This window comes from Dipodomys ordii, unplaced genomic scaffold (genome assembly GCF_000151885.1).
Source record: "Dipodomys ordii isolate 6190 unplaced genomic scaffold, Dord_2.0 Scaffold21, whole genome shotgun sequence".
Classification (NCBI taxonomy): Eukaryota; Metazoa; Chordata; class Mammalia; order Rodentia; family Heteromyidae; genus Dipodomys; species Dipodomys ordii.
The window spans coordinates 16477890-16488599 of record NW_012267237.1 but is presented as its reverse complement, the minus strand read 5'-3'; positions in this window follow the sequence as shown (position 1 = coordinate 16488599).

The window sequence follows — 10710 nt, the reverse complement described above, 5'->3', positions numbered from 1 at the left end:
AATGAATAAATAAATAAATACCCAAAATATCAAATAGTTTGTAGACACACAGACATCAGAACCATACATGGATAGAATGAAAATGTTTGCATTTTCATACCTTAATGTAAAACAACTGTGATTAATTAAGTAAACAAAGTAGAAATCAGTGTGCAATGCAAATAAAGATTTGGAAAACCTAAAATACTATCAAAGGGAATGTCTGATCATAAACACTAGCTCATTTTTAGGTTTGGCATGCAGAAGAAAGAATAACTGCATCTTCAGTATATCTGAAGAGAAAGCTCCAAAACTGAAAAGCAAAACAAGAGCTTAAAAAAATAATGAAAACGAGCATCCAAGGAATGTGGAGCAACTGTAAAAGGAGGAATACACATATAATGGGGGTAAAATAAACAGAATTGAGAGAGAACATAATTTAAATAAAAAGAAATATATAAAGCAGATGACAGTGAATTTTTTTTCAGATTTAAACAGATACCAAAGCACAAACCCATAAACTCTGAGGTCAATAATTATTATTAAGTAATATTACACTGAGACATTGTATTTTCTATAGAAAATTAAATATTAGAAAAACCAGAGGAAAGTTACCTATGTGAACACATCAAAGAGAAGAATTATGTCTGAGTTCTAGAAACAATATAGAGCCAGTGATGTGAAATGTTTTAAGTGATTAAAAAAAGGACAACAAACCTGCATGTTCCTATTGCATCCTCTGTTGTACAGAATTCACCCTCAAAAGTGAAGAGGAAATAATGAATCGCTTTCCACGATCAAAAGAGAAGGTATTTGTTACTTATGGATCATTTTAAAAAGAATTGCTATATAAAGTATTAAAGAAAGAAACATAAGCATATAATTTAGAAACTAGAAGTTTATGAAGGAAATAAAGATTATCAGAGACATGATAGTAGAAGTAAAATAAAATAAAGTTGAAATTTAAATATGTTTCCTATTAATAGATCCAAAAGCCACTGAGATATTTAAATAATAATACCAATGATGTATTTTACTGTGATGAAATTGCATAAATGCTATTTATGCTTAATTATAATGATGAAAAACAATTATTCTAGGGGCAAGAGATAGGGTAATTTTATTATGGTAATTTAATTGCATTATCCAGAGACTAGATAGTATTATTTTAAAGTGAACTTGCTTATTTTAAATATATATATAAATGTAATAAAATACTAATTTTAATAGGCAAATCTGTAACAGGGAAAAAGTGGATCACATAAAATATTAAACTCAAACAAGAACAAAAATAGAGGAAAAACAATTTTTTAAAGTAAATATTTTTTTAATAAAAATAACTATTGAACTAAATGAATGATTACTTTAAATATCAATGATCTAAGAAATCCTTAAAAACATATTTTCACTCCACCAAAACTAAATAATTATATAGTTTCACAAAGCCTTCCAATAAATATAATAAATATAATGACACATGTAGCCTCAAAATAAATGGAAAGAGAAAGAATATTAACCACACAAAAATTAATGAAATCTATATTGTTTTAAGATATGGTAGACCTCAGAGAAACATTACCCAATATAAAAAATGGAAAATTGACTAATGAAAAAAGGATCAAGTATATAAAGACATGACATTTTTTAATAGATACTTTTCTGACAAAAAATGATCAAGACATACTAAGTAAAATCTGAGAGAACTACATGGAGAAATGGGAGAGTTCTCTGTGCTGGTTGGAAACTTCAGAACTCATTATGAGAAAGGGTCAGATTCAGAAGTTAGAAGGCCAGTAAGAACTTAGTAGAAACCAACAACACCATCCATCAACTCAACATTATTGACATCTACTAACCACCTCATCTAACAATAGCAGAATTCATACAGTTCACATTTTCCTTTAGTTCACATGGAACCAAAATAGATTATATTCTGGGCCATACAACACACCTCATCAAATGTAAAATAACAGAATTCATGTAGTGTCTGCCTCAGACCACTGCCATGGAATTAAACACAAAATCCGCATTGTAATGACAGCGGTAATATTTCAGAAAAAAGGATAATTCAATTATAGGCATCTAAATGGATTAAAGAAGAAATCTCATGAGAAATTTAAAATATATTTGAACTACATTTAGATGAAAATTCATTTATCACATTTGAGTAGTATGTAAAAAGCAGTACACAACTATAGAAACTGCATGCAATTTTAATAATTTAGAGAATATCTGTGAAAAAACATGCTATTTCATCACACTTAATGATGAGAAATTAGAAACATTTCAAAAGAAAACTAGAACTAAACCTTAACAATAACAATATCAACAGAGTCAAAAAATAACAACAACATGCGACATGTTTCTTCTTGGACTCCTCAACATTCTAGTAAAAGTTTTAGTGCAGTAAGAAAAATAAAGGAAGTTAAAAAGAATTTCTGATTGGGAAACAAAAAATAAAATATCTGTTTATTGATAAGATAACCACCAACATTCAAAATCTGAAATAACTAATCACAAGTTTCTGGAACAAGTAAGTTTTTCCATCAAGTTATATAATACAATGTACTATGCAAATGCTTTTTTATGTTGCAGAAATCAAAATTTAAAATTACAAACACAATGCAATGCAACCTATACTAGAATCCATCTCAATGTCTCTCCTAGCTTTAAATGTTACAGACTACATTCTACTTCTCTGTAAGGGGAAATTATCAATGTCTTATAAAACAAAAATAATTTTGCATATGGAAAATTTCCATATTTAGTATTGCCAAGCTATGAAGTAATACTGAAGGCAATGGAAGACTAAAGTTTGTATGAAAAAGCAAAACTCACAGGTGAGATAACAAGATGATGAAGACCAAAGTCAATAAACAGAAGAAAACTGGTATCAAGATGTTTTATAAAGGAATAACTATCAGGATAATGTTATGTTGATGAAATAATGGACAAATATATTAACTACACTGGAAATAGATTTACATAAATACGCTCCACAAAATTTTACAAAGAATTAAAGCAGAAGGATGGGGAAAATTTACTGAACGTCCACATACCAAAGTTAGAAACAAGAATCAAAGAATTTACACACATCTGACTCTGCTCACAAACCTAACTTACAGTATTGACCTAAACTGGTAAAATTCCTAGAAGATAATGTATAATAAAACCTACCTGACCAAGGGAATAACAAGTTAATAAATATAAAAGCAATGCAAGATCCTTGAAACAGAGAAAGGACACATATACTATTAAAATCATATTTCTTACTCTGTGAACAACATTACCAAGAGAGTAAGAATGCACAGTGCAGACTGAGACAAAATAATGAAAAAATACCTGAAAATTACACTAAAATAAGCACCTAAAGAACACCTAAAACTCAACAATCTGATAAATAGGCAACATAATTGAGCAGTTATATTTCTTCAAAAATTATGAATAAGAAAGCATATAAACTATCTGATAATAACATCTTTACAGATTTAAAAATTATATTTAATTGTGTACTTTTTTGAATGGCCAAATTTATAATGTTGACAACAATATTCGATGCCAGAGAGGACGTATGGAATCAGATCCCTCATATTATTGGAATACAAAATAGTACAACAGATTTGGAAATTAATTTGAGCGATATGATATCTATCTATTTATCTATCTATCTATCTAATTATTATTTTCTTCTTTGCTCCAGAATTAGGTCTTGAACTTGGGGCCTGAACGCTGTTCCTTAGCTCTTTTGCTTAAAGCTAGTGCTACCACTTAGCCACAGCTTCACTTCTTGCTTTTTGTGCTTAATTGGAGATAAGAGTCAAACTTTTCCTGTCCAAACTGTCTTCAAACCATGATCTTCATATGTCAGTGTCCTGAGTAGCTAGAATGAGCTACAGGCATAAGTCGCCAGCACCTGGCTGGAGGGATAGTTTTAATGAAATTATGCCTATGTTTACCTTGTGGTTGGTTTAGCAATCAGAATAGTTGATATTCACCTACATGAAGCAAAGTTCTAGTCATTGCAAAACTTCAGCACAATTATTATAGGAATTTGGTTCATAGTTTAAAAAAAATAGAAATAATTCCATGTCTTTCTGTAAGTGAATGGATTAGTAAAGCAAAGAATACTTTTCAATAAAGTCTTACTTTGTGCATCTTTTCATATTGCAATACCAAAGACTGAATTATTTGGACAAAGCAAAATGTATGTTCCATTCTTCTGCAGGCTGGATGTCTAAGACCTAGAAGTCAGCATCTGATGATTGAAGGTTCTCTTTGTTGTGTCCTCACAGAGCAGAATAGAAAGATGAGGTTTTAGCTTAGCTGTGCACTACACAAGCCTCTTTCACAAGGGCCTTAAATCTACTGAGGAAAAAATTGTCCTGTTCTATCAATCACCCTTTAACAAATGTCATGTTAGTGATATCTGACTTTGAGCATGTATACATTCAAACCACTGAAAAGACTGAAAGGAAGCAACTTGCTTAACCACAGAAAGAACTTAAAAATGGAAGAACCAGTGTAGGTCATCCAACTATGCATCTTCCTCCTTTCTTTTTACTGTTTTACCTGTGAGTGCACTGAATGATTAGAACTTAGTTAACATGTAAGTTTCTACCGCAAAGATCCTGGAAAATCTCACTTGTAAATCTTCTCATACAGAAAAAGAAATATAATGAAGGTTGAGGAGCCAATCCAGATATCAACCATCATTGTATTTGATGTTGGCATAATTTGTGGAGGGGAAGGGCAAAAACAAATAAGTATACAGGTGGACCCATTACACCAGTGAGATGTACAAGTCGTTATGTCGAAAAATGAACTTTACAACTTTGGCAGGGAGGTGGGAGTGGTGAGAGGGAGGGGGGAGATAGGAAGGGATGGGAAGAGGAAACACAGGAAGAGGCAACAATGCTTGATAAGAAATGTGCTCATTCTCTTGCCCATGTAATTGTAACCCCTCTGTAAGGTATTTTCACAATTAAAAAGATATTAATAGTGTTTTAAAAAGGAAAGTTCACTAAAACCTTATGTTTTTGATCTGAAATTTGCTTTCTTTTCCTGAAAACCAGATTTTGACTGCTCTTTATGTTAGTATGGATTTGCCTTTCATTTTGTTTCATAGTAACTTTGATCTCTGCTATTCCTAAAAAGATTTATCTCTCCATTTTGAAGAGAACATATTCATATATCTGTTTCAAATAGGAATAGAAATTCTGAAACAATTGAATTCAACCAAAACTTTTTCTGTTTTTTCCCTTGTTCTTTATCTGGAAAATGTAATATTTTAATAACAAATCACTACCACTTTTTAATAAACTATTATCCAATTCCATTTCTTTTCCTTTCTTTTTTTCCTTCCTTCGTTCCTTCCTTCATTCGTTCATTCATTCCTTCCTTCGTCCCTTCCTTTCCTTCATGCCTTCCTTCCTCCTGCTTTCCTTCCTGCCTTCCTTCCTTCCTACTTCTTACTACTTTCATTTTTTTATCAGTATTGGGTCTTATGAAGGGGCCTTTTTTTTTTCCTCAGCTAGCTTGCACACTTCTCGTGCTCTACCATTGATCCACAACTTTAGTCTGTTTTTTGCTGGTTAAATGAACTTGCGTGATCCTTTGCAGATTTTTCTGGAGAAGTGTTCTAAGCTTCAGGTCACAGCCTTCTGTGCAGTTAGGATCACAGATAAGATTGAAGTAACTGGATTAAACTTCAAGCCTGTTCCCCATATCTTTGAACAGAAAATTTTAACCTTAATATCTTGATTTTTTATAAACATGTATATAACCACATTAACCTACAAATACAAAAACAAATGTTTCCAAAAGAGAACTTATAATTAATGAGAACTGTTTCACAAGCACGACTACCAACATACATTAATGAAATGCATTTGCTCCTATTTCTTCCGTCAAATACTTTTGAAATCCAAACTGATTTTTTTCTCTATCCTAAAGTGTTTGATTTCTTTGTCTCAAATATATAAATCTAAAGACCAGAATTTTTCATGATTTCTCAAATAGCCTTTGTTATGCAAAGTGACTGAATAGAGCCTGGGGCAGCAGAAGGAAAAAAGAAAGAGTACGAAGTGTATTTTGTTGGAAAATATGTTGGTTTTCAGTCAGAATAAAAAGATATTAATAAAATTGCCATTACATTTTTTCAACTAAGGAGGAAATTAACCACTATATGCTTTCTTCAGAATAAAAAGTGTACTTTGATTTTTTGTGAATTCTAAATTTAGATAATAACTATGTATATGAATCCTTGCAAAGTAGTTATATTTTAATCTAAAATTCCACAGTTAAAACTGTTTATTTTATATTTTATGCTTCGTCTGGCAATAAATCTAATGGGAGATAATAAAAAGGATGTTTATTCTATTCAGAAACCTCTTAATTCAGCTCCTTATGTGTTTACATGCTTAATTTCATCAATCAGACATTTAGAATGAAATGAAAGCCAATTCTCCGGAACATTTTACTTCCCAGGTGGCATTGGGGTGCAATGTGCTGTAAGTAACATCAATTATGGATCTAAGAGTCACTGAATAGGACAATGTCTTCTGCAGAGACAACTAAATTAACAATCCATCAAGCATAGTTTTGAATGTGGCATGTAGGATCAATTTCAAAGATTGAATAAAATACATAATGAAGGGAAAGTAAATATCCATATCTACTTGCTTAATCAGAAATGAGGTGCATATTCTAAAAAATAGCAAGCAAAGACCATCAAATAAGAAAATATTCAAAGTACTCATGTTAATCTATATACCTATAAACAAAGAGCATTTAAGATTTGGGGTTTCTATAATGATCATTTCTACAGAAACTGAAATTTTTTTACTGTAAACAAGAAGTTAAATATAAAGAAGTAAATTTTCATTTTGAGCATATGATGAAATGCAAAGAAAAACTTCTTTTACTCAAAGTCGAATACATGACATTTGCTTAATTTATAAAAATGAAAATGAATTATGACATATATTTATGATTTTATGAATTCAGTTCTCATTACTTAAATGCATTAAACAAATATTCTTGAAAAATAATTGAGTCAATTAAATATACTTTTGAAATCATGCTATTGGGAATGTTTCAGAAACTACAGGTGATGTATATGAAAATTTTAATCTCTTATCCAAAGAACTCACTTTATCATTTGTTTTCTACCTCATCTTGTAGCTCATTGATTGACTTCAGCATTCACTGGTTCCATGAATGAGTGAGTGAGTGCTCAAGACCATCCCTCAGGAAGTGACAGATCTGATATTGGATACGTGATATGTGATCGCTTTTATGGAGGGGTAGACTGCATGAAATGGCAAATTAATCTCAGTTTTTCAATGCTTAGAGAACAGTTGGGTGCATTTGTCTGGAAGCCAGGGAATGTTAAGAGTACTTCATCCTGAATGTTTAAGGCAACAGATATTTATTATTTGTGGTTAATATATTTCATATAAAATATTTAGAATTTTGTTTGTTTGGGAATTACAATAATGTATGGCATATTGTACTTTTCAATTACTGTTTTCATAAATTAAAACAATTATTTCTGAGTTCTGTCTATATGTGTATGTGTATATTTAAAATAAAATTTGATTTGTATTCAAAGTTTTTAATAAACAACTGTGTGTATATGTGTGTGTGTGTGTGTGGTGAAGAGGTTGATTTCTCAGCTAGTGATTTCCCACTAACTTTCAGGTTGGTGCATTGCTGGCTATTCTGGAGGTGAAGGCTAAAGGACTTTTCCCTTTCAGATCGCTTTGAACCATAACCATCTCGATCTCAGCTTTTGAGATGTTAGAATTAAAGTCACAAGTCACTAGTGCCTACCATCAATGAATTACTTTATTTTTTATTTATGTATTTATTTTTTTGTCAGGCATGGGGCCTGAACTCTGGGGTTGAGTGGTACCTCTCAGCTCTTCAGCTCTACCACTTGAGCCACAGTGCCACTTCTTGCTTTTTCTGTTTATGTGGTGCTGAGGAACTGAACCCTGGGTCTCATGCATGCAAGGCAAGCTCCCTACCACTGAGCCCCGAGTTACTTTGTTTAAATAATGAAGTAGACTTTACTGACCTATTAAAATACGTGGTTATTAATATAAAGATAATACATGAAAAATATTTTAAAAATCAGTAAGATAAGGAAAACAATAATGTAAAGAAGAATTTTAAACTGAAAAACAAACAACAAGCAGAAGCAAACAATCACAAACCTGACCCGGGTTGCTCATGTCTGTAATCCTAGCTACTCAGGAGGCTGAGTTCTGAGGATAGCAGTTCAAAGCCAGCTCAGGAAGAAAAGTCTCCATGAATACTCTTATCTCCAATTAACCATGAGAAAACCAGAAGTGCCACTGTGGAAAAAAAATGGTAGAGCACTAGCCTTGAGGAAAAGAGCTCAGGGACAGCTGAGTCCCCAAGTTAAAGCCCAAAACTGACAAAAATTAAAAATAAAATAAAAACATTGATATGAGTAAGGGTCTTATTAGCCTTAAAAATCTTTTAAAACAATATATAACTAGGAAAATAGCTATTAAAATATCTGAGGCTATATATTTGGTAATGTAATGAAATAATCTTAGTAAATATTTTAATCTATAATTTTAAAAAAGTTAAGTTAAACAAAATGATGGGGATTTTTTGTTTCCTTAGAGCTGGTTCAAATTCTAAGTTCAATACTGAATGTCACTTATGATCACTGTTGCATTCTTAGTGGTGTAGAAAAAATAGCATCTTTCAGCTAGGCAAGCTTGTTTCTAATATTGCTTAGGTTGAATACAAGAAGTTCAAACCCATACAGGTACCCTTTGCATCATAAACCTAGACAATGATTTTACATAAAAAAGATACCAAAATGTTGTTTACTCACGACTCCCTGGATTCACAAGTCCTCTCCTTTCCACAGAATATGTTCAAAGTATGGCTATTTCTACAACAGTATCATCAGCCAAGTGTTCCATATTAAATATATATATAAACATATAATAAAATGTTTTCTTAAGACTCTCTGAGGATTCATCAAAATATGGTGCAGAACTGATATAGGGAAAGGTCACTGGTTCCTCTATATCATTTGCCACTTAAATGTTTCAATAAAATATGGGTTAATCATTAAACTTAACTAATACTGTTACTCCTTAATAGCCACTAAATCACATGTGTATTAAAGGTTTAGGCGTTCTTCTCTGTAGACAGTGAGAAGTACTAGCACTCCTCTAAATGTGTTCTCTGCATTCAGCTAGTTACTCCAGTGCAACTTTCCCATACTAAATAACCTCGAGGGGTTTTTGATGTTGTTGTTTTTAATGTACTATGCATTATTTTGTTTCTTTTCATGTTTTTCTCTCTATAATGTATCCCCTGTTGTCACTGTATTTGATTTTGGAACCCTGGTATTGTGTATACTTTTATTTGAATTAGGGAAGGGAAGAGGAACAACAGAATGGTGAGACAAAGGACAAGGGGAAAACCAAAGACAACATATTAGGAGGTGCTGGTGTGGGAAAGGGAAAGCAGGAGAAAAAACTGTGGGAAATAAAAGAAAAAAGAAAAAAAGAAGAATCTAGATTTCTTTTTAAAGTGATCAAGTAAATATTATACATGGGAGAAGTGTGATCCTCCCAAAAATGTGTCTATCTTAGTATCCTGACCTTTCAACTGATTCCTTGTGAAGGAAATTGTTGCTTTTATTCCTAAACCTATTGTGTTTGGATCTGCTCCCTAGGAACGGTGCATTTCCTTGGGCCCACAAAGCTAAGTTTCAGAAAGAGGCAGATGTCTAAGTGAGATAAAAAAAGAAAAAGCAGACTTTGAAACTATGTGCATTTACAACAACTAATCTATAATGAAATGAGTTGAGAGAAAAGATCCGGAGAGAGGGAACCACGGGCTGCACGCATGAGTGGCTGGCAGAGTGTTGGTGGATGTGAATTCCAGGGAAGAAAGGCTCTACTGGAATTTTACCAGACATCAGGTTTTGCCAAGTGAAGAAATAGAGAAAATAGAAGAAAAGAACTCAGCTCGGGAATAAAGGATAGTCTGTTCCTATCTAATGAACACAGCAAGCCTAGGTTTGAGACACAGGTCACACCCCACCTCAGGTGAAAGAAGGAAGTATCCGGAAAGCCCCTCCTAACAAACCGCCCCCAGGACCACAGGAAACAGGAGACTGGGAATGGAGGACCAGCCACAGAGGGAAGCCTGCTGTATCTGAGCATTCTATAGACCCAGTATTTTGTACCACAACTTAACCTAAACAAGTTAAATAGCCAACAATTGAATTTTCTGCTCGAACAAGAACCAATATTCATAGGGAATCATCTAAAAGACAGTAGATATAGCCCTGAAAGTATAATAATTCTCCTAATGAGAATTTCTACAAAAGTAGAAAGATTTATTATGAATACAATCCTAGATAGGAAGAGGGTATTAGGTAAAATAAAAATTGAGGACATCCAAATTCCATCATGACCTGCCTGGGAAAATAATGATGGATCAACATTGGATAATCACTATCGTTTTTTTCCCTGTATTTCTAAATGCTATTGGAAATGAGAATCTCCTTGTTAAGCAAAATATAAGAAATGGAGGAAGAGATACAGTACATGTTCTCATTTGTGGGCTCTAGTACTGAAAAATAAATAAATAAATGACATGAGTGTAAAATGTGAGAATACTTAACCCCATTGAGACCAGTAGAAGAAGGTAAAATCTGAGAATGAAAGG